This window comes from Spea bombifrons, chromosome 1, assembly GCF_027358695.1.
Source record: "Spea bombifrons isolate aSpeBom1 chromosome 1, aSpeBom1.2.pri, whole genome shotgun sequence".
Lineage (NCBI taxonomy): Eukaryota > Metazoa > Chordata > Amphibia > Anura > Pelobatidae > Spea > Spea bombifrons.
In genome coordinates this window covers 94975264-95001533 of record NC_071087.1, presented here as the reverse complement: position 1 = coordinate 95001533, position 26270 = coordinate 94975264, and the positions used below count along the sequence as shown (strand labels likewise).

Sequence of the window (26270 nt, the reverse complement as noted above, 5' to 3'; positions counted from 1 at the left end):
GTATAGCTGGCGGGGGGCACAGAGCAGATAGTGTGGGGGCACCATTACCAGGCCAGAGCCTTGAGGTTGCAAAATAGGTTGGAGATAGGTACATTAAAACACAGTTTGTTTTGTTTTTAAACCACTTACCAATCCTAGGAGTTATGGTGGCTGTGGTCACAGCTTAAATATTTTGGAAATGCCGACCCACCTGCTCGTGTTGAGTTGTGTCTTGTGGGTAATGTTAGCATATGTCATGGTATTTTCAGGGGGATGCATTTCCCTCCCTTCATTGGTAATTCTGGGTCAACTAACCCTTGGTTTTGAATTAAAGGTTAAGAACCTCAGGTTAGAGTTATTTGTCACACCTTTTTGACAAGAAGGTGTGTCAATAAAGCACTGTGGCCTTTATTATAATATGCAGGCATTCTCTAGTTGGCAGTGCCTGAGTCATGCAATCTCATTTTCAAAACAGCTTGTTTCAAATTTTTCAATCTTTTAATTATTCATCTAATGCTATCTAGACTAGAGCAAAAATGTGATGACACTCATGAGTGGGTGAAAAACGCCTGCTTCTTTCCATTTTCTTACTTTTCATCACTACCACAGGGTTAATTCTCAGGAAGTGTTTTTTCAATATGGTGCCCATTTCTAATGCTTATGGCTCTACATACAACATCCAGAAAACTGACGAAAGTCCTTAACTGTTCAAAATACAGGAAGCCAGTATCTGTTTTTATGCATATAAACATGCCAAAAATAGGTCAGAAAAAACATTGCGTATAAGAAATAATGGTTGTAAAATTGTTGTACAGAGAATTAACCTTCTGTGCTATCAAAAAATAACAGCACAGAACACTACCATGCACATGCGAATATATTCAGCTTTTAATAACTTATAACTGTGGTTTTGAAAGTCTCCATGTTACAGCACAAAATGTTCGAGTGAGAGTGTTAAGGTTTAGAACATCTCATCTGTACCAGTAATCTATTTCAAGAGCAAACTAAAAAGTTTTATTTTTGGAAATCTACACCCCCTCAGATTTTGCCTGTTGCTCACTGCTACAGATAGGAAGTCAGCTGTGGGAGGCTTCGGGGGCATTTGTAAAGAAGGATAATTGAGAAGGATAAAACACTAAAAGAAATTCAAGACTCTCCCTACAGCAAATTCTTTTTGTTAATCACCCAGAAGATGTTATTAAACTGTGAGGTAAGTTTCATTTACATCTCTGTAATGCAGCCAAGAAAATAATTATACGGCGCGGCCAAATATATTTTGAAAAAGAAAACCAAAATGCAAATCATTAGGAAAGCAAGGTATGAAAACCACCTAAATAGGAATAAGATGGTGATACTTTTGAAATGGTTTCATTTAACAAACCTGGAGCATATTTTTAAAGTACTTTAAAGATCTATATAATGGCATTTCACTACTTTTTAATGTCCTCCATCTACTTCTCTTTGTTGGCCAATTTGTCTGTGACCCCAGAAACATTCAGGACCGGTGTTGCTGGGCTCATATTGAGCTTCCTCATCGTCGTGATGACGTGAGGAGGCATGCTTGCTACCCTGTCTGATCACCGGGATGGCGCGAAAAGCTGAAGCTACCCACAGCCCAGAATTACCCATGAAGTGAGGGAAATGATAACACCATGATAACTTTAACCATAACATATGCTGACATTACCCACAAGACACAAATGCCAGCCCATTACCGATATCCTCAGTATCCCCTTGATGCTCCGAGTTAATGCTGAGAAGGACTTCACTCCCACATACCCTCATACCTTCTCCCCTCCCTCTGCTCTTCCAGCAATTTCTGAGGCTCCAATGAGTCTGACTGCAGGTCTGTTCTCTCTTCCACTCTGAATGGAACAGTGCCAGCCTTCCTTATTATGGTACCTTCAAGTGCAAGCTGCACTGTGAAATCCACGAATACCAAGAGTAACCCCTGTGGGGTCAAGCTAATATAAAAAAGTGGACTTCAATACTACTATTTATAAACCTCTTAAACCTTGCTATTATATTTAAAAAAAGGAGGGGCTAAATTTAACTCTCAAATTTACTTAACTGAATAGCAGTATTATCTATGTAAATGAAAAATTAGAGAGCATACTTATGAACTTTATAAGTTAAACCTGTGTGAGTAACTGCTGACAACCTTAAAAACCTTTTCCAGATCACAGTATCTAGATCAGAGTCTAAGATATGAAAATCAGTTTTTGAGGTACAAGCAAATTTATTGACAGACTATATCTAATGGAACAACTTGCTAACGTACATGGAGGAGGTCAGGGATTAATCAGCACCTTCCAAACACCCATAGAGGAATTATGACATATAGCTGCATGCATGCAACTATTGAAGAATCGCTAATAGATTTCAAAGACATAAACATACTTTGGAAGAGAGTGAATACTCCTGTTGAAACAAACATCTGCTTAGAGTGAGAAAGTTTGAAGAGTTAACAAGTGAACTATGAACCTTGTGTTATAATCTACATGAATAGCTTTTGAAGATCTGTTAGTTGGTTAACAGTTTCCATCACAAGGCCCATAACTTCCTTGGAATAAAGTAGGGCTGCAACTAACGATTATTTTAATCGGATAAAAAAATACATTATTTTAAATTGAAGAAAAATTGCAATAAAAAACGTACAATTTACACTTTCATCTCTTTATTGCAATGGCCTCCCTCTATTCACCTTCTTATTTTACTGACATAATAATAAAAGCTACAAGAACCCAAACACAGTGTTTCTAAAACTAGGTTTTAATACAAAGTTATTAGTAAATATGAATTCATATGTTAACTATTTTTCATATTTAATAAAAACTGAGAAAAAAGCCTTGTTTAAAATTTTTTTATTTACCAAACTGCCCCAGTTATGCACATCTGACCCCCAGCTTGCCACTCTGCCCCATATATGCCTTATACCTCTTATATGCCAGATTCCACTGTGCCCCCTGATATGCCACTGTGCCCCTGATATGCCTTATGCTCCTTATATGCCAGTGATATGCAACTGAGCCCCCTGATATACCTTTTACCCCCTGATGATTCAGTATGATTCTCTGTCAGCCGGTGGGGGTCTGCATCGCACAGACAGACTCCGTTACTCACCTTCACTTACAATGAGGCTTCTATGAAGCTGCAGGGAAAGTGCCTGTCAGTAATGGAGTCGGGTAGAGAGGCAGAGTGATGTATGGGAGGGGGGAGGAGGCAGATGGGAGGGGGGAGAGAGACGGAAGTGAGAGACCGGCCGACAGTGAGGAGAATCCAGGTCCCCTGCAGCGTTGCGGGGGATCTGGATTCCGGTGTTATAATCCGATCTCTGTTTGAGGTCGGATTATATAAGGAGAGGAGTTTTTCAGAGCATTTGCTCTGAAAAAAAACCTCTTTTTATAATCGATAAAAATCTGTTCGATTAATCGATAATGAAAATCGTTGACAACAATTTTCATTATCGATTATTATCGATTTTATCGATTAGTTGTTTCAGCCCTAGAATAAAGTGATTAGCTCTGTGAGCCTGAGGATAACTTTAGGGTTAACTTGACTGAGATTGCATTCCCTTCCATTCTAACACTTAAAGAGTAACTTGTATATTCACTAAACAGTGAGTTTGCCAGGGCATGTAATTGCCTTTAACTTTACATTTTCTGAGTTTTAGGCGAGGACATACAAATTGCATACTTATAAAACTATCAAATAGGTGTAAACTGGATATAAATGGACAAGCAAGGTTGATTGACTATGGGGATCACTGTCTGAATGTCCTGGGTAAATGCTCACTGAAATGTTAATTCAAACACAGAAGATAAGAATTTGAATTTTATGTTGCGGCTACATCTGCAAAACCCATGCTAGGTCTAAAGCGATGCAAATAATCTTATTGAAGTGTTATTGAAAAGAAATAAGGGTCATGAGCCATATTGATGTAAAGATTAAGAAAGTTATTTAAATTTGGAATGGACAACAAGAACTATCATCGTTTCAAGGAATTGCATTGAATGGTGAGGGCATTGTAATTTTGCTAGAGCTGAAAAAAAGAAATGCAAGGTAATGTATGTGTCATTTCAGAGTTGCTTTGTGTAAGAGGTATTCTTAAAATCCCCTATATTTCCTGGCATTGTATTCACAGATTACAGTCATGTTGAAAACAATTGTAGAGTCTGCCTAGAGACGGAAAAATATAACCCTAAAGAGCCCATGATAAACAGAGAATCAGAACCAAAACAACCCAACAGTTGTAGATTTCTACAGTTGCTATTTTACACAAAAGCCATTTCAGTGGTAAATTTTATCAAATCTATCCTACCAAGGTATGGAATATGTATGTTAACTTTTTAATTTATTTAAAATTCCCATTATATAGGCATAAATGGAAAATAATCCATCTTGCTGGCACTGCTGGCTGTGCAGGAGCTATGGAATCTGCAGGCACTATAGAATTAAATGTATTATACTCCTGCTCACCCTGGGACCCCTTGTTAGAATAGTGTGGGTACACAGCAGGTATTCCCCCAGGATGCTTAAAATATGATTAAAGTTTTCCAGCTGGCTAGGGGAAGCAAGTCATTGGTTCTGATGTAATAAAAATTTGTTGGTGGAATAGTGTGGATGATGGTTCTTGAGAGATGGAGTCTGGATGAATGAATTGCTCAAAGAGTATGCAATTAGTTTGTTAAGTACACTAGTATAGATCAATACTGAGGTCCCTAACAAACTACTTAACAAGTCTTTAAAAAGTAAAATAGTGCTTACTCAACACTATTGTACACTCTTTCCTTGAGCATCAAGGAACTGCTCTCTGGAGCTGGTAGCAGCTATAATATGTTTCTTATTTTTCTTGTTTCTTTTTCTTCTTTTCCTTTCTCCTGTCACATACGCAGAATTTCTCACCCTGTGTTAGAAGCCTATATTGCATCTTAAATCGATGTCAATAGGCTCCATAGACATGAACGGTATCCCTAGACTTGAATGGGCTCCTTAGGCCTAAAAGGAGCCTGTTGAAGTAAAAGGAGATACAATACAAGCTTCTAAGACAGAAGGCCGCTGGTGCACAGGATTATATAAAAGCGCTCCAACGTAGCCAACAGCTATTTTAGAAGACTGAAAATATTTATTTGTTGGCTTTAATGAATTTTGGAATTGGAATTTTTCTAACTCATGTGAGCTTACATTTTTTGACAAATTGAATTTTAATAAATAGACAATCTATTTGTTTAGCTTTTAAAATCTGTTTTACCATCAATCCCTGTAGGACTTGCCAAAAATTATTATAATTATTATTATTTATTGTTTTATGTAGCATCATCATAGTCTGCAGAGCTGTACAATGACTGAATCCAATTTTTGTGCATCACCAGTGTTTTTACTTTCAAAAAAAGAAAAAAGGTACTGTAAGGAATTTATCACAAAACACATGACCTTACCTGAATGACCACTTTATAACTTTTTTGTTACCAATATATATAACTGCTGTAAAATGTTTTACTTACATATTGACATGCATAGTGCAAGCACTGTCCTTACTGCAGTTACCATATACTACCACTAGGGGAAGTTACGGTAGGTATTCTTTAAGTTTAGGTATATATCAAGTTAGATATAGTTTGGTAGGATTGGGGTGTCAATTTTAATAAAGATACAGTGTAAAGTGTTGAATCCATATGTAGCATCATACAAAGGAATGAATAGAAGCCACTGCTTGGGAAGCTGTTTTCAGGAAATATAACTAAAACTAAAGTAAAGCACTAATTAAGAGTGTGGACACATATTAATTTGATTATAAGAAGTATGATGACAAATTAGTGTTAAATCCACTATCACATATACGCCTTTTCAAATTTCCATGCATGCACATGCATGTAACAGAACTTTTAGTTGAAATAATGAAAGGCATTAACAATACACAGCCAAATGTCTCTCCGGACAAACTTGAAGCCAACAAGAAAATTAACTTGAAGCTAAACAGATGGAATGGTAGATATGTATACACCATTTTAAGCATTTTACCACTTAGTCTTTTATCACCAAAAAGCCATTTGTTTTCCACTTATTTGCCTAGGGATTTCCCTTCATTTAGCTATTAAGGCAATGTTTCATCGCAGGTGAAAGGTGGTCACACCATTATTCTCATGGGTCTTGCTTATAGTCTGTAAAAAGATTGCCTCCTAGCCGTCTGAAATGCAAAGTAAACCAATGTAAGAATCAATGGACAGTTATTGCATTCATCTTGATGTGTCAGTTCAGATTCTCTTAATAATTACTAATTGCTTTACTTCCATTCTTTTATTATTGTATGGAATTTTATATGTGTACCCCTATTTACAAAAATGCATGTACATAGCTGATAGTTTGGCTAAAGTTTTTTTTCTGTTTTGTTTCTCTCTGTCCCCAATACATATATGATGTCATAATGCAAATTATAAAAACTAAATTTTCTTTTCTATGGCCTCATACATTCTTATTTTATGGCTATACTCAAGTATACAATAGCAGGAACACTGTATTTACTGCAAGGTCATACACTTGCAGCATATAAGTGTGAACCATACCATTAGTATGCTACTATTCATTGAAAGCACAAAGAAGACATTACGCAATGCATCCACAAAAGGAATAAATGTAAATCACTTTGACTATGATGTGTATTGACAGCCTCAGTCACCATATTTGAAACATAGAAACACAGAAAGTGATGGCAGATAAGAACCGTTCAACCCATCTATTCAGCCCAATTTGGCTTTATTTATTTAGCTCCAGGATCAATGGTGACCATAAGCACCATAAGACATAAGATCTAATTCCTGTGGCTGTCACTAGTGATTCCTGATTTTTTTTTATTCAGCCGTAGTGGTGAGTGATATAATCGGTTCTGGGCCACAATCTCTAAATCGCCGGGTACAGAGCATTTTATAAATGTTTGATGTAGTCCCTTTATGTAAGCGCTCTAAGCCCATGTTTTTAATAGGTACCTTTATCCATGTGCTATGTCCATCTAAACATATAAAGCTTAGTAGGAGGTTCACATTTTACAGGTTTACATTTATTGTTTCCTTATTTTTCAGGGCAATATATGAAACATCACAGGGAGAATTATCAAACATAGTTATTGATTCTGAAATTAGTTTTAGTTTAAAACCTGTTTATTTGCAGAATAAAGTTGATAATTCAGCTCGGTAGCAATAATGGAATGTCAGAAGGTATTTCTGATAAAAGGATTATGGAACAGCAAGGTCACTTTGAAGCATACTAAGCTATGTGCTGATGACACATATTTCAGAGTAGGATATATATTGTTCAATAATATGCTGTTGGAAAGATCATGCTATCTATTTTATTAGCTCTAAAGTATTGAAAGCTTTGACATTGGTCTATCTGTGGTTGCAACCCTTATCAGTATTATATCTTTCAGAAAATTATATGACTTGTCTCTTTTATAGCCTTGACCTATTTACTTCCTTATGATGAATTTCCACTAAATATTCACAATGGTAATGTAAAAATCAAATATATTGATGTAGCCTGTACTTCTCCTCTAGTATTACCATACTTGAAAATTAAATGGGAAATTAACATATTTCTGAGTTTAAATTTAAATCAGCACAAGTGTCCTTGCCAGGTTGAGAGGTTCTCAGTGACCTTCAGAAAGACTGATTGGTTCCGAGGACCCCTCCAGGAAGGTCTTAGGTAATATGGGGAGGAAAAATCCTTCTGCATCTAGCACTCGAGGAGGCTCACACTACTGTTTTTCTTTTACCTTCCAACTCAACGCATAATACTTTAATGGAGACAAGTAGAGTCAAGTTGATACCGTGATTGGCTGAGTAGATTTAGAGCACAAGCGCTCGAGACCTCTCAGATCTCTTCCTCAGGCATATTATAGCTATATATGCCTAAAGGGAGAGACCTGAGAGGTCTAAAAATCTTGCCCTCAAAATCTACTCAATTAGCTAGGTATCAACTTGTCTCCTGTGTGTCTATGGCTAACACAGTACCTATTCTCACTTTTTGTGAATATTTTAATGTCATCCATTGTTCTTCATCAATACCATTGATTCCTTACTTTTGGCCTATAGAATTATTTTTTATATAAATATGTGCTTCACAGTTTCATTAGACAATGTGCAAGTGCATGTCTTCTTAGAAAATCATGGTTAACCCTCGACTGATGCCTTAGTCTTTTATTGAATAGAACCCAAAATACTAATACAATGTATACAATATATGCAATTTTAAAAAATCTAGTATTTGATATATATATGGTGATATTTTAGTTGCAAAACAGTTTCCTTATTTTAACTGTTTATTGTGTTTTATGTTTTTGTATCTTCTCCTGGTCACTCTACTTCTTTCATGTCTCGTATTACCAACTTAATCTCTCCAAAACTGAACTCATAAACTTCTTCCTTCCATCCCCACCCCAGTACCCAAATTCTGAATTTCCAATAACAATATAACTAACCAGGCCTTGGGGGTCATCTTTGACTTAGTCCTCTCCTTCATCCCTCATAATCAATATCTAGCCAGACCCTGCTCTAAAAAAAACATTTCTTGCACCCACCGTTTTCATACCCCAAAAGCAACAAAACTCTAGATCATTCCCTTATTATCAACCATATGAATTTATATTTATCCTATGTTATCTATCCAAAGTTCTACACAATACACAATCATCTTCTTCTGCTTCCCCACTTTGTAAAAACCCCCACTGGTCCTCTATTAACTCAAGCATTAAATTCAAAATCCTTATACTAACATACAGAGCTCTCCATAGTAATGTTCCTCCACACATTTCTGCCCTCATAACAAAATACTCGATCTTTACACTTTTTATGAGGGCTTATCACCTCTTCCTTTTTACATTTACAAGGCCTCAGTCAAGGCCTCATACCTCTGGAACTCCTCCTAGCTAACCTCCAGCGTTCACTCTCTCTCTCTCTCTCATTATTTTGGAAATTCCTTAAAACCTATTTTTTTCAGGCAAGCTTACAACTTCAATTATAACCTTTCTGCCAATGATATATCTCCCAGATTCATATACAGCACTATCCCTCCCCTTTTCTCTTTACCTTGTGTTTTTCCCACACCCCGTTCCCTCTAGATTGTAAGCTTTTGATTAGGGCCTTTTTATTTTTACCTAGGGTATGCCTTAAAGCTTCGCAGAATCCCTAAAATAATTACACAATTAAGAAACTAATAAAAAAAAGCAATGAAATATTTTTTTTAGGTGTATTAAAACCCAGCAAAATTTAGTTTTTTTATGGTTAGGATAGACTTCTAATTAAGTTATTGGCCTTGTGCCATAGGAGAAGGATTTGAATGACCAGTTAAACAAACCCTACTGTGAGCTGAAAGTACAATATTAAACATGTTGCCTCAAGGGATATTGCTGTATAAGTCAAGTACAATAATTATAGTTTGTATTTAACTATATATTATACTGTCAGTATATCACTTGATAATGCAGTAGGAAAACTATACATGTATATTATCCACTTAAATACATTGAATTTAACAACAATGTGGCAAGGGATTTTATTTTAGGGATATTTGAATTGCATGCATATTAAAAAAAAAACAGTATGCACAATAACTATTGAAATATTAATTAAGCCATGCATGTCTTCATTTCCTTTAATTATTGTAGCTCTTCATCTTAAAAGTACTTAGCAATTACGCTTCAGGTGCATTTGCGAAGACTGAATGTCACTTTAGCATTTACGTTGTAGTGTTTATGTGAACATTTGTAAAAGGTTATATGGATGAGAGTAAAATTAACTGGATGCCTTTCACGATATTTCACATTCACCAACATTTAAAGCAAATATATAAAAAAGATTATTTTCTTTTAATAAATGGTATTCAAAAAGGGAAACACTGTATTCAAAGTACCCTATTTGCTCAATTATAAGATGACCCTGATTATAAGACAAAGAAAAAGCCTGAATATAAGACAGTCCTATAAGAACAAAGTTTTACCAGTAAATATTAATTCACATGTAAACTTTTTTTGATATTTAATAAAAACTATGATTGAAAAACAAATATTTTTTATTTCCTTTTATTTACCACTATGCCCCAGTTATGCGCATCTGCTCCCCAGAAATGTCTTATACCCCCTATTTGCCACTCTGCCCCAGATATGCCTTATACCCCCTATTTGCCACTCTGCCCCCCAGATATGCCTTATACACCCATATATACCACTCTGCCTCCCTGACATGCATTTTAACCCCCTATTTGCCACTCCCCACAGATATGCCTTATACACCCCTATATGCCACTCTGACTCCAGAAAACCATTTAACCCCCTCCCCCCGACTTACCAGTGCATCCCTTTACTTGTCCCCAGGGCTTCAGACTCCCTGGTGTCTGAAGCACTGGGGACAAGTAAAGGGATGCACTGGTAAGTCGGGGGGGGGGCGGGTTCTGGAGTCAGAGTGGCATATAGGGGGTTAAGAGGTCTGAAAAAACCTCGTCTTTTAATCGAGCAAATATGGTAATACACACTTAATAACTACAATAAAATAATTTAATCTTTTAACATTCGTATTAGTAAATGTGTTGGATTCATATCTGCTTTAAATCTAGGAATCAAATATTGGTAAACATGTGGTGTAAGAGTGCATTAAGGAAAACCAAACCTCAGGGTGCGTGCTTAGCATTGTCCTATTGCGTCTATATTTTTGCTTTCATCGGCAATAAATGGTTGTAATGCCATCTTATACAGATTTATTGCCCTCATTCAATTTCTAAAAAAAAAATAAAAAATCATTTCTAATTTTAAATTATTTTTTTATCTATTTTTTTTACTAAATTTACAGCCATCATAAAGTCTTTTCTAACAGCTTGTTTTTGTTCCCCACTAATATCTTTAGCAGGGTGTGTTTGACCTGATAATCATTGTTTTAGTCATCTCCATTCTCTGTTGATTATCAGCCCATCCAGAGGCATTCATTCTTCATCTGTAATGTCTTTTATGGCAGGGATTCTACTGATTAATTGATAAGGTTGCTATACTATAGGTAGACGCTTAACCATTTTTCTATTATAATGAATTAATGTGTTTTTTGTTGCAGATTCATTTTCTGTCATTTGAGAGAGGAGCCATGAGCGATGTGTCTGTCCTTGACAAGCTGGGGTTATCATGATCAAGTACTGTGCTTTGATTTTACTCAGTGGCCAAGAGCTTTGTGTTATCGGCAAGAAGGACTGGTCTTATAAAACTAGCACAGTAGGTAAGACAATAAAACATCTGAATTCAAATCCTTCAGTCGTAGGGCATACTTTGCCCTTCTATCTAGAAAGGATTTTGGTACCCTTTGGTGTCTTCAATAGCTAGATATTGTGTTTATATCTAGAAATACCGTTTTATATTAGCAAATTTACGTAAAAGAGAGGAAATGTATGTGTAATCTCTGATATTCGTAACATTGTGCTAAGACAAGTTCACTAAATTGCTTAGTAAAATGATAGTTTGATGATGGGAAATATTGTATTTTACATATATCATTAGATACATACATTTAAAAAAAAAATGACGTATAAATGAATTCCAGAAACAAGCTACAATAACACAAAACATTTGTTGCCGTAAATATTATAAACAATGCATAAATCAGTTTCTATTCATTGTAACCAATAACATAAGTTATGGTGGTAAAGGTGATGGAAAACCCTTCCACTTAAGATTAAGGGGGTAGTAGAAGCATTATTAAACACTCATCTACAGACACCAGACAAGCCAGAAATCTAATGGTGCTGCCACAACCACAAGGGATTCTGGGTAGGCGCATGCAAATAAGGTCTACAATGATCACCATGGTTATGGAGACATTTTAACTTCATGTTTTCATATTAGCTTCTGTGTTTTTTCATAGAACAGTTACAAAAACAACATATATGTATATATATATATATATATATATATATATATAAATATATTTAAAAAAAAAATATATATATATATATATACACACACACACACACAATATATATATATATATATATATATATATATATATATATATACATATATTTCAAAAGAAACATAAAAAACATACATATATCCATTGGTAGAGGGTTTTTTTTAAATAATGTATGAAGCTGCTTACCAAACATCAAGGCTACAAAGATTTATTATATAATGCCAGAAAAATATACGAGCGCATGGAAAAAAAATCCAGGGACAGCACTTTTAAATAGTATTCTGTAACCAATTCTTTCCTTTTATGGTTATTGCTGCAACCATGAAATTTTACCAGTTTGTAGAGAGTTGATAGATTGTTCTCTGCCCAGTTGTATGTTGTCATTTGGCAATAGTGGGTCTCCTTGAAATGGAGTATACTTCATTCACTGCCAATACACCCTCCTTTATCAGCCGAGATCAGAGTTGAGCCCAGATATATTCCACCAGTGACTTGAGCATACTATCTAGAGGTGTATAACATACTATATGCCTGAAAGTTGCCAGGAATCTACACCTGATGTTTGAATACAATTTTTACATTGACAAAATGGTTGGAAGCGTTTCTAGGGAATATACATTTTCATGGTTTAACAATGTAACTTTAGCATAGATAATGTTGAATCAGGGAAAGGCATGATTGCCTTTGGCTTCAAGAATATTTGTTTATTACTTTGGGACAGGAAGGCGACAGGATTGCCTTCTTCAGGATTACAGATAGGAGTATCCAGAGCCAGAGTAAAAATCTTCCGTAAATATCTGTAGACTCAAATCTAGCAGCATCCTTATTTGTTTTAAAACCTGGAAACACGTTAGAAAAAGTTCCTGGCATGCTGTTTTTTTTAGTTTGCTTGAATTAGTATTTGATATTTTTTTCTTTTTTTCTCATAATGTAAATTGTGGCCTTTTTATTAAACACTCAAAATCAGTGACAACCGGCTGTTCATTTATCCTTATATCACTTTACTGATAGGTAATAATTAGGCAAGAACTGTGTGGTTGTGTTGTATTATTTGTGTACATAGACAATTTTTTTTTAAAAAAAAAACAGAAGTATTTAAAGTAGTCTACTGTCCCACATGCCAATGTTGAATGCATATTTAATAAACACTTTAATATTACCTGTAAAAGAAAACAAAAGAAAGAAACACATACTTCCTGAAGACAACACCTCAACGTGAGGTAGATGGATGGTCCTGTCCCTGTCCTGCTTCCAATAACACCTCTATTTCAACCACTAACCATTCTACCAACAAAGATGTTCCTCTTGGACACCTGAAATGTTGGGGGAATATACCAGAGTGCATATGATGGCTGGAATGTACATTTCATTTACATAAATACTAAAATCCAGCCAACATTTCAAAAAGTTATTAAAAAGGTATGGTTAACTACTTTTTGTTTCTTCCAATTCAATGCACCTTTGGAAAACAGAAATACCTTGGTTGTCTGAGTCATTTTATGTAATTATATGTATATATAAATCTCAGTGTGGCTAATTAGTAGAATATGCACATTATCACATATTTAGTGTAACATATATTTATCTCCATCAAGGAAAATTTAAAACTACTATATATACTGTGCAACTATAGTGTTAATTTAAAAGAAAATATAGTCTACTTTATCTCTAATGATTCCAGTTTAATAATGCATCCTAATGATATTTATAACTTAGGTAAAATTTCTCTGTGGAATGTATTGCATGTCATCATTTTATTGCTTCTGTGTGATATACGGTATTATAAAGAATTTTAATATTTCTCTTGTTTGCAAAGTGGACCCAGAATGCCTATCATGTATCTCATGGACCCTCGTGGAGGAACCTCGTGGAGTTCTACCTTGAAATATTTCTTCAGACACATATGCATCTATTATTATAATTTGTAAAACTTACGTATTCCAAATATTATATTATATTGTAGTCACCAAATTGTATCTCCGTCTTCAAATCTGGATAAAAAAAAAAACCAGACTTCCAAAAGAAGTCTATCTTCCTAAACAATCTACAGTTTCATTCAACCTCAATATAAACATAATTGAAAGAAATCAACACTGTATGATCTGGATCAAATAACAAAAGGTAACTTGTTTGGCTAGGGCTTCACAGATCATAGAATACATTTAGATATGTTGCCACTAAAACTATTTGTAAACATAATTATATTTTTTTATACACTTAATTAGTCTTTACCTCATTTGGAAGAATAGAAACATATTGGTTAAAATTATGACCAACCTAATTTAAAAGAAAAAACAAACATATTTTTCCCTAGAGGCAAGGGTACTATTTGCTACATTAATTTATTTGTAATATCTGTTTTCATCCAAAAAGGTCATGAGCTCTTCACACTACTTATACATGTTTGTACAAGTGGACGTGTTTGTACTTGGACACAGTGGTCACTTTTCCTTCTGCTCCGATTTGTCACTAGACCATACAGTGCACTAAGACAATACAGTACATGTGTTGGACATTAGAGAAAGCTGCATGGACTATATTTGTTACTATAACCATACATTTCACCATTTTTTATGTTTATGTCACACGTTAGGCTCCAAACACACAGCCAGGCTACATCTGGAATTGATGGGTTCCATTCCTGATGGATGTGATAAGTCTTATGTAATAAGGATATTTTTACTCTGTATAGGCAAACAGACCTGGAAATAATCTAAGAGTTTCATATATTGTTATACATTGTGTACACAGAAGACGGAACCCCTGCCAATGCACTTGTCAGTGGATTTTTGCTGTCACTGAATGACAATACATGTATATCACAATGTTTTCTGTTTGTCTACTTTCCAGTGGAAACATGGAATATAAGTTTCTTGTTATGATATGACTTTTGGTTTGAATTTTACTATTTAACGTTTTAGTATATTTTCTGAGAGGCTGGTAACAAATTTGTTATCTGTAGGCCATGTTCCTACAAAACCAACATATTTTCCTGTTTACACAGTGAAATTGAATTTTTAATATAGTGCATCAGACAGCATATTCAGTAGCCGTTTTATTTTTCTTTAAGTGTTTTACAGAGCTGTGATGTGTTTTTATGATGAGATTTTCTGATTAAGCTATAATTTTGGCACTGACACATGCCATAATATTGGGGGGGGGGGAAAGAAAATGTTTACAACTTCACTCCAACAATTCTAGAAGAGAAAATTGTGCTAACGATACATTATCTGTCCCAAGAGATCAATATTTGGAGTAGTCAGCTTAGTAATATTTTCAACCTGCCATATTTTACATATACATACAACATATGAGAATCCCAAATGCGGTAATGAATATAATTGACACCTTGGTTAAAAACCAATAATTAACAACATTTAACAGCATTTTGACTTCTGTGTTTTAGATGTAGTTAGTTATCAGCTCAATGTACAGTTATCATTAACACAACACTAAGCAGAATACTGTACAAATGAGAAAAAATCAACTTAAATTTAAATTCTTTACTTACATTTAATTAAACATGATCTAACACTAGATTCTTTGATTTGTCAATTGAATTTGATTTTTGTGGCCTAAATCGTCTCAAAAAAAAGGAAAAAAAGAAGAAGAAACTGACTTGTAGCAGGGCTTCACCCAAAGACTCCTAGAGAATTCCCATGTATGGACATCATTTGATGCTCATTGAGAATGTTGTCTGCCAAGTATATTTAGGCTAGTCTTAGTAGTCCATTTGATCTGTCTACACCCCTGGCTAAATTCCCTCTCCAAAGATATTTATGTTAAGTTAATTTTTTTGTTTTGTGGGGGATGCAGTTTTTGTTACTAATTAGCATGACACATTTGGAACTGTTTTAGTCTTGAGTGAGCTAAAAACCACTTAACTGATACCATCAGATGACCTTTCATTGTCAAAAAGGGAAATGTATGGCTTATATACAAACACTAAATAAGAAAATATGTTTGTTTTTTAATTTATAAAGTAGAAACAAAGTCTGGCCCTTTTCTCTACAAACATTATTTTATCTATCTGAGAATGTGACTAATAAAATCAATAAATTAGAAACAAATTCTGGCCTCCTCTCTACAAACATTAAAACCACAAAAGAATAGGCTATAGTTTTGTAAGGAACCTGGGTATCTTCACAGAACACAACCAAGGCATATGATATCATGCAACCAATGAGATAACATGCAAGAGATGAACTGTTACAGCACTCAAAAACTGAAATTTTTTTACATATTACAGTGTAAACTATAGTATGATCATAGTTTTAAAATTTTATATGTAGGCAACTTTGTCAACATACGACACTCCAATATTATTCCTTTTTTTTACAGAAACTTCAGTTTAACAAATAATAATTTATTATTTTTCCTTAGATTGCTGTAGAATACCATGCAAGTTGGCAAGTCTAGCACACAAAGGGTCACATAACACATTTTGGACCATATTTTCATAACCATACCTGGGAACCTCCCAGGATGGGTGACCCAGTGAACTGAAGGCTGTCATGCCTACTTGTCCGGCTGGGGTCCCTCGGCGTTCCTCGCGCCCGTCCTCCTCGTGTGTTGCCGTGCGTGCGGCACGCCTCCCTGCCACTGACAGTCCTGATCGGGCTGCCGCAGCATGTCAGCGGCGATCGGAGAGACGATCAGCCGCTACATGCTCGCGGCACCCGACCAGTACCTCTTCTGCCTGTGTGGCGCCGACGCGTCGCTCGCGGCGGCAGCACAGGCAGAGAGGACATTGTGGTTAAGCCGCCGCAGGCATGTCGGCGGCGATCGAGTGTTCGATCGCCGCTGCATGTCCACGGTGGCTGTCTCCTTTCCTCTCCTGCCTGTGTGGCGCTTCCGCGTCATTCGCGGAGGTACCACAGGCAGGAGGATTTGTTTTGTTTTGTTGCCATCGCGACGACACTTTTATTGCGCCGGTCGCGATTACGTCATCATACCTGCTCTCCCGCCATTGGCCCTATTTAAACTTCCTGGTCCTGTGTTTCCTTGCCCGTTCAACGAGTCCATATCATTGTTCTCAGGGTGTTTGTGTCTCTTGTGCCTTTTGATTGCTATTTATGTGTACCAGACCTCGGCTATTGTTCTTTGACTACGATCCTGTGCTGCCCGTCCCGACCTCGGCTATTGTTCTTTGACTACGCTCCTGTGCTGCCTGCCCCGACCTCGGCTATCGTTTTTGACTACGCTCCTGTGCTGCCTGCCTCGATCCCGGCTTGTTTATCGGATTTACTCGCCATTCCTGCATTGTGGGTCCATCATCTGTGGTGCCTGATCCGACGTAACAAAGGCAATATGGCGTCGCTTGCAGTGACGTCCTCTCCCCGATTGGAGGATCGAGAAATGAGGATGTCACCACAGGGCTGCCATTTTGTTGGAAGTTCCTGCCGTGTTATGTCTGGGGAGATGCGGACGAAGAAAGAAAATAGCAGATTACGGATTGAAGATTGAAGATAAAATAGAGAAGAGAGAAAGTAAGGGAGAAGATATGGAAGAAGAAGCGGAAGTGGTCTTCAGAGAAGGTAGGGAAACATTTAGAGAGCATGAGAGAGAGAAAACTAGAATGCGAGTGTGAGAGACTGAGTGAGAGAGTGTAAGTGAATGTGGACCCACGTAAAATTGCAATTAATTCAGAATGCACAAGTCTAATAGGTAGTACAGTATATAGTTGGTTCTATAATTGATTCATTTCCTAAAGATTAGTTTTTGTGTCGTGTCATTTCACATACATCTGATTCTACACAAATTAAAACATTTCTTCTTAAGTTAGCTCCAAATTGGGAAACTTAAGAAAATTTGATGAACTGATGTCAGCAGTATTAATGCTAAATCAAACAGTTTAAAACAGTGTTCTTAAAAATGCTTTACTTGAGATCATTGCAAAACTTTTACATTTACCTTACTTTAAGCCAACTAAAAGAATTGTTGTGTTTCGTCTTAGAAAACAGAATTTTCTGCATCACACATTGCAACAAAATATATTGCGCAGAGAGCTATTATTCATAATTATTTAGTGAATGCAAAAAAATCTGGTCAATGAATAAAGACATTTCTTTTCTTATAGTGCAGTAGTTCTGTTCGATTGACAACAACAAGCTCACATTAAATGTAATTGTAATCATAAATTGCGCGTCTTGAAATTTAGCCCCTAACACACGTTTTCAAATGGGCCCCTTGAGGACGCTTATTTCTTCATTTAATAACAGAACGGCTGCTATTTGTTTTGCTTTGATAGACAATGTTGTTAGAGGTTGTCGAAGATTTATTAGGCCAGAACCATTGATTTGTCGGAAGTGTGTCAGAATACTGACTGGGGGAGGTATAATGACAAAGGTTGGGTTGTCCACAAAGCTGTTTTTGAGTAAAGCATACACAATAGTCAATACTATAAATAACATATATATATATATATATATATATATATATATATATATATATATATATATATATATATGGCTTTGTATTGATCAGGATTGTTGTTTAGGAGTCGCATCTTTTGTATCCTATGGTTGGTTGGCACAGTGGAAGAATGTCATTGTTAGTTTTTTTAGTTTTACACACAATTGTATATTTTTGTGTAAATTGTAATAATAATAATACATCCTCGGAATCATGGTCATCCTAAAAATAATATTTTAGGATTTATGTTATTATACTTTAGAGAACACTGTTCTTAATACAACATATCTCAGATACCCGTACCCCTCGCTGCTCTACTGAGTGTTTCCGGGGATATACAGAGCAGACCCACAGGTGGTAGGAGGCAGTTAGCAATCACCAGGAAATTAACCAAGCAGCACTAAGAGGGTGGTAGATATGTTGAGCAGTCCCCCAGCCGAAGTGGTAGAAGTAATACAGTGAGAGAATTTAAACACGTATGGGACTAATGACTAAGGAATCTAAGACGGGAATAAAGGATTCATTAAGGAATTGAGTCTCTGCATCAGGAAAAATGAGCAGACTAGGTGGGCATAGCCACAGTATTCTTCAAGGTGATATTGACAAGATTACCAAAATTTAGCTGTTGGTAACCATCTTGTTTTGTTTGCTTCAACAACATCAGACCTTAACCCCTTCAATCCCAGGGGTTTTTGGTACCTCAAAGCCCAGAGCAATTTTGCTTTTTTTGGGGTATGTCGGTTTAGCGATGATTCTCTTTTCCTGTGAATAGTGTACCCATGTAAACTATATATTGTTTTTTCAAGGAGAGATAGAGCTTTCGTTTGATACCATAGTTGGATGATTAGCTGAAAATTTAGAATGAGAAATTTAGTAAAAACTAGCGAAGATTAGAAAATTAAACGAATTTTTTTTTACATTTTCCCTCTGAATCCTCACAAAATTAGGTAAAGTGATGGAAAATCCCCTCCAAGTTTATTAATTCAGGTGTCCTGATTTCAGAAATACCTAATTTATATAGATTTTCCAGACTTTCCCAGCAACAGGGAGCGTTCTATTAGGTCTACAATTTTGTATAATTTTTATGCCTATGGCTTAACGGGTTTGGGGGTTGTGAACGGGGGCAGAAGGGTTATACTGGCTAGATGTTATGCTAGGGCAATGGGATGTAAGGTTTTTTTAATAATTTTTTTTATTATCTTTTTTTATATTTTTTTTTTTATTTTTTTAAATTTTATTTTTTTTTACATTTTTTGTATTTTTTATATATTTTTTTTTACACATTAATGGTTAGAGGTCCTCCTAGGGACCTCCTGAACATACCAGTGATGTCACAGTGACATCACAGCTGACATTATAATTTTTTTTAGTATTATTTATATTATTATTTTAATGATTTATTTAATATTATTTTTAAATGACTAACCGTTTTTTTTCAGCTTTTCTGTTACAGGCCGGGAGGGGGAGTGAGAGAGATGGTTTCTCACTCCCCTCCCCGTGATCCCCCTGCACCGATCACACTGTGATCTTTATGCAGGTCCTCACAGACCTGCATAGAGATCGTAGCGTCTCTGTGCCTCATCGGAGGGCAGGATATCCCCGCAGGGGATATCCTGTCCTCCGATGACCTTCCGGGTTACGTCAGCAGTGACGTAACCCGGAAGGGAATGCCCGATCGCGCGTTTGCAACTCGCGCGATCGGGCAGTTTACCGGTAACAGCTTACCGGCTTTCATGCCGGAAGCTGTTACGGGCGATCGGACAGCAGAAAGCTGTCAAACGACAGCCTGGTCTCCCGTGCAGCGGCAGGGATGTGTCCCTGACGCTGCACGAAGGGCTGGACGTACCGGGACGTCCATAGGGGTTTCTTTGTGGGCGTTTTTTGGACGTCCCGGTACGTCTATAGGGGATTGAAGGGGTTAAGCAAGCAAAAATGTCTCATCTGTTGATGTTTATGTCTCATTTCTATGTATTTCAGTGGTTTTTAACTATACTGTGGTTAACTACTATGTTTATAAGAAGGCAGCCAAATTTTACAAAAACTGCTCGGGTCACTATTAACTAATGTGATAGAAGGCATATTGGACAACACTATTCACAATATTTTGTCAGGGCTGTCAAAGGGTTACATTCACAAAGGGGCATGTTAGCCAGAGAATAGCGCAAAGATGATGCACTTTTATCTCATACCCTTCCCCTCCATGCGGCTTGTCTACCTCCCGCCACCTGATGGCATCCTGATCTCCAGGAGAGAGGGACAGGTTCCCAAGTATGCGTATTCACATTAATTAATTAATTAAGGAAATATTTGTGCCCCTTAGCTTGGATAAAATGATCATGGAAGTTAAGATTTGCTTAAGGGATGATCCCCAATTTAGCACAGTTTAGCTAGTCTCAGGTTTTAGTGGAAAAACTCTATAGTAACATTTTTTTAAAGGGTAATTTAAAAGGCAACATACATACAAGTGTGATAACAGAACCAGGCTTTGTGTAACCAGTATTTATGCCTCCGTTCAGTAAGCAGGATATTAAAGTATTCTGTTTGTGTCTCTCTTCATGGAAGCAAAATCTAATAATTTTGTCAAGCAGATAATGTTTTGATTAATGGCATAATAAACAATTTTAACAGATAATGAAAAAAAAAGCCTCATAAGGGGCATCCTATTTCATCCAAATTATGTTTCGGGTTCTTGACCTACATTCTGCAGTGGGCTAATAGGCAAGCAATGCGATTCCATGTACTGCTGCATTAGCAGCCACTAGCTGTAAGTTTACTATACCCTTCAGGTCATAACATATTGTGTTGGGCTCCGGTCTATGGTAATTCAGACCTGCATTTATTTCAGTCTGCCAATTAACAAGATCAGGACTTGTAAGGATGCTTCTGTGAACATTGATTTTTAGATAACAAAATCCACAGGCTTCAGTATACCATGTATGCATGCTTCTGTTAGTGAATATATAAGTATATATTTTAAATGCAGACGCACTCCAGGTCTTAAATGGCATATGTTGCAAAGATGCAGTTATAATGGATCAACATTTCAGTTCCCCTGTTGAGCACTTGTCAAGATCATTAAAATGAAATATATCTCGTATATATATATATATATATATACTTATATATATATACTGTATATATATATATATGTATGTGTGAAATATGGTGGTGCTTTTTAAATCAATAAATAATAATCATAATATATATGTATATATATATATATATATATATATATGTGTATATATATATATATATATATATATAATGATGTACATACAAACTAATACCTATATTATACTGTAAATATATAATTATATTTTGTTATTTTTCAGTAACCTAATAATTAAATGAATATGATGCCTTTGTGTGGAAGATATGTTAGAATTTTAAGAAGCAAGCATTCATGCAAAACCCAAATGTACAGTACCTTACATACCTTGGATGAGAATTATTTGAACAGACCCATCTGAATATGCAGATACCACTCCGCTCTATTAGCATTTCGTGAACAGTAACCGGTTGTTTCCATAGGACCAGATCTCATGCTGGTACATTTGATTATCCCAGTAATGTCTTTAAAACAGCATTCTTTATGTCCTCAGCTGTTGATACCATGCCCAGGGGTAATCAGTTAAGGGACATCTGGATCTTCACACAATAAAACTAGGCAAATCAATTTTAGTTTTCAGAAAAAAATAAATTAGTTGCGTAGAAAGTGAGAAGTGGAAAGGAAAAAAAAAAACAGAGCCTACTGTTCCTGCTTTACTGATCTGAATTAAAAAGCAGCTGCCTAAAGATATCTCATATATCCACTAGTTTTTGGGGTTTTTTGCCCAGTGACATCCGTATTCATCCTGCAGTTGAATAACACAATTTATAAAACAATACAAATTCACATATGCTCTCCTGTGAGGCACGGGCATTTATTTACAACCGGATATGGCCTTGTTTTGGTATCTGCACAGGTTCAGAGAATTTGAAGTACCAACGAAGGAAAACGCTACAGACATTCAGCTCAGCTATTCTTGTAGGAGGAACTTACAAGGAATGGCCCGTCATCATGCATAATAGATTCAGCTGGTCAAACCACAACTGTCCTGCCAAATCTCTCTTTAGTGAATACACCTCACAGAGGGAGTTTGCTGGAAAACTAAAACAAGTATGACTCAACTACTTGTACTGTAAGCTGTAAAGTATATCTGTTAGCACTGAATAAATAAAAATATACATATATTATGATGGGCCAACATGAACAACAGCAGGAACAAGTGGGTTGGTTCTGCATAAGGTTTTTTCACTCTCCTTAGCCATTATACAAGGCTAGCTCAACCTTTTTTGATAGAGAAAGTTACTTGGATTGACCACTCATAATGTGTAACGAGGTCAGTGAGCACAAACCATGCCTCTTATCTTCTATGGAGTCCCAATTCGATGGGGGATAGAGATTTAGAGTAGTCACTCAAACTGGCAGCCCTACTGTGCGTACATAGTATGAATTCTTCTCTGTTCCAGACACTGGAGAATGAAATCGGGACACAAATTCCGCTGTCCCACCAAGCTCTACCTCAAAAAAAGCAGGGCAGAGTTAGAGCTCTTTGGAACAGCCGGATAGAGCTGCAAAATTGTGACAAAATGAAGGAGCCAAGTGCGACAGTTGGGAGCCATGAAGAAGCAGTAACTTTAGTGCAAGTTTACCTGCCAGTTCCTACTTCTAGTGAATTCTGGTCTGCTAAACAACCCTTAAAAAACACCATGAACCGCAGAAGAGATGCCAGTACATAAACCAAGTACACACATCAAATACATGTAGCAAACGTTACTAGACTGAGTTTTAATCATTATACCAGAAATTGGTATGTAAGCTGAAACATTTTATCTCAACATATTAGCTGATTTGGCTCTGCAGGGTCCATAGCTAAATACAATGAGAAGTCTTACCAATTTAACTGAAAGAAATTAAAGCTATTCTATTTTACTTTTTTTAGAATCTATTTCATTATATAATAATCTATATGAAATCACATAAAACTGGTCCTTTTCGCAAAAACACCACTATCCCTATAATGCTTTGGCTTCGCAGCTATCAGGAAATTATACATTTTATAGATCTGCTCTATCTGGTTTGCTTGTCACCAATAATGTTTGATCAGAGGAAACCTGAAAGGGTTTTTATTTGCAGATATCAGATGAAGAATTGTGAAGCCACTCTGTCACCTTTCTAGTATTCAGTGACAGCAGTGAGATTATTGAGGTGGATGAACTTGTTTTCTCTTAAACTTGATTCATAGATGCAAGGAGAAGTAACGTTTTGAAGGCAAGACACAACTATTGAATTGGGTAACCTCTCTGTAACCTGCATTCTCCTCTCACGTTGTGCGAAGGCCAGATAGAAAATCTTAGTTTTTGCCTTAGCTTGAATTTCACAGACCTCACTAACCTCAAACATTACTGTTATTGCATAGGTCACGCTAGTCAGGTCAAATCCCAGCAATGTCTAGTTAGAAAATCTATAATACGAAATTTAACCCTTTGAAAGTCGCAAGGGTTCAAACTGCCTTCTTATGTCACTGTTCTATAGAAAGAAAAAGGCTATATTAAAAGAAAAATCAAGGTTTTCCAGCCATTTAATCTCTAGGCTGCACAACCATAATTGTCTCAATCTGCTCATTCTTGACAGATGGACATATTTCACATGGAATAACAGAATTTTTCACGGTATGATGAACAACTACCTGGATTTGTTTATTATAGAAAAGAGGAAAGTGGAGGGAGACCCAGGGAAGCACAGCTTCACATGGAGACTTAGCCCAAGAAATCCCAGTTATGTCTATCAGTCACCCCATCCCCTTGTTTTGTTGAGCGTCTCAGCGTAAAACCCTCTGCAGAGAATCTTGCTTCTATAATTATGTTGTTTGGAGAAAGTATTGCCACCCTTGAACATGTGTACAGTATTTTTCAGGCTTGTACACAGCAGTACTGGTCAGCTAAACAAGATGTGTTTCTGGGTGCTCATTAGGTTGGACCAGTAAGCTCTTCTAAATAGAATAGTCCAACAAGTATATTGAATCTGCATGGCAGATTGAATCCATGGCAATACCCAAATACCAATTAGCATATAACATAATGCATAGGACATGATTACTACTTAAGTTTTAGAATAAAAACATATTCTATGGCAGAAAATAAAATAATCTGAATAATAAGATAATAAATTAGGGAGCTCAATCATTGAGCTTTCTTTAGATCTGTTTGCATTTATAATATACAATTAAAGTGATGTATAAGTGTAGATAAATGTTTTATAATACAGCTTGCATGATCTCCCACCCTATGTACCAAAATGTTGTTTTCAGATAGTACTTCTGTTGTTATGGTGACTACTTATTGAAGACAATTAGTCAACCAAGGGCACAGACGTTTTGTGCAGAACATCTTTACTCTGCGAAGGGAATTAGCCTTTCAAAGGCCATCATCCTTTTAATCTATGAGTTATAGCACTCTCTAAAACTGTATTCAAACAAAGTAAAAATTTCACTTGAAAAGAAAGCAATAGCAGAAAGGCTGGTTAAATTTGTTGGAAGAAAAATGAAAGCAAATGTCCATGAGACTCTATTAACCCCTTAATGACAAAGCCCGTACATGTATGGGCTTAAAATGCATTGTTTTCAATGGGTTTAGGGACCGCCCATTGTCCTTAAGGGGTTAATGTGTAGTAATATTTTGGTAATCTATTCTGTACCATTCAGTAGCATATTGTGGTCTAGGCCAAGAGCAGCAGGTCAAAGAGCCTGTAGACCTTTCCTACATATCCAGTGGGGCAGATTATCTTGTTGGGGGGCGATTAGGCTTCCCAGTGCATTGCTGCTCTATGGGTTAGGGTGTTCTCGCTTGCAACTGACCTAGTAATACTGTGGAGGTCTGACCCTAGCCAGCACAGTTTCCATAACAAACGTAGTGTTTGCTGCATACCCTTGAGAGGCAGAGCACTGGTTGTGGAGGTATGTGCTTTGTGGATGGCTGATTCACTGCCCTTGAGTGGCCTAAGACAATACTTAGCCAAAATATAACACAAGTTCTTTAGAAATCTTTATCTAGTCTATTCAGGATTGATAAAACTTTCTACCCAATCATATAACCTATTTTTTTCTATAGTGATTCCTAAAAAGTTGTTTTTGTCATGTACAAGTCATTGGTAGTCATGGTCGTTGTTTGCTAAAGTCATGTGTAATGTTTGCATCAATTTACCATTTACTGAAAACCAAAATAATAGGTTGTGATAATTTAAACCATGTGAAATTCATAAAAGGTACCACCTTTTTTCAAAATAATATCACCACCCTTGTGAGATTGAGGAAGAGGAGGGGTATGGAGTTCTTGCCTTTCTCCATAGCGAGGCATTCAGGGACACCGAACACCCACCCCATGACGCACTGAAATAGCAAAAGGCCACTTGTACTTATTGCCCAATAACTTGCAGATTTTTTTAAAAAAAAAACCATAAAAGCTTTGGATATTTCTAAAGTCGGGATAAATAGTAGAATCTATTTAGCAAAATTTTTCATTCGCTTTCATAGATGAGTAAAAGATTTTTTAAAATAAAACTGATGTGTTTTTTTTTTATTTTTTATCATATTTTATTTTTTAAAGGTAACTAGATGATATGATTAAAAAAATAGTATCTGAAGAAATAGCTTCTTGTCCCGAAGAAAGCAACATATAACTTGTGTGAGTACTTGTGAGATGAGAACATTACAGCTAAGCACGAGAACCGCAGAAATTGTTCAAAACAGCCTTGGTCCCAAAGTGTACAAAAAAAAAAAACAGCCTGGTCCTTAAGGGGTTAATTGAGTCTGTGACTATCCTAGCCTATTTTTATAAACAGGATATTTTAGGAGCAGGGGATGGGGTGGTGGATTATACACAATTTTATAGTTGAAT

The 26270-nt window shown here is 36.2% G+C and overlaps 1 protein-coding gene across 2 annotated transcripts in view; it reads left to right on the top strand.

The window, feature by feature from the left end:
• Positions 1 to 10970: 10970 nt before the first annotated feature.
• LINGO2 (leucine rich repeat and Ig domain containing 2) overlaps positions 10971 to 26270 on the top strand; it is a 227959-nt gene continuing 212659 nt past the window's right edge. For both annotated transcript variants that reach the window (XM_053465928.1, XM_053465927.1), the window contains exon 1: positions 10971 to 11228. The gene's annotated coding sequence lies outside the window, so the exon portion shown is untranslated. The remainder of the gene's footprint in view (positions 11229 to 26270) is intronic.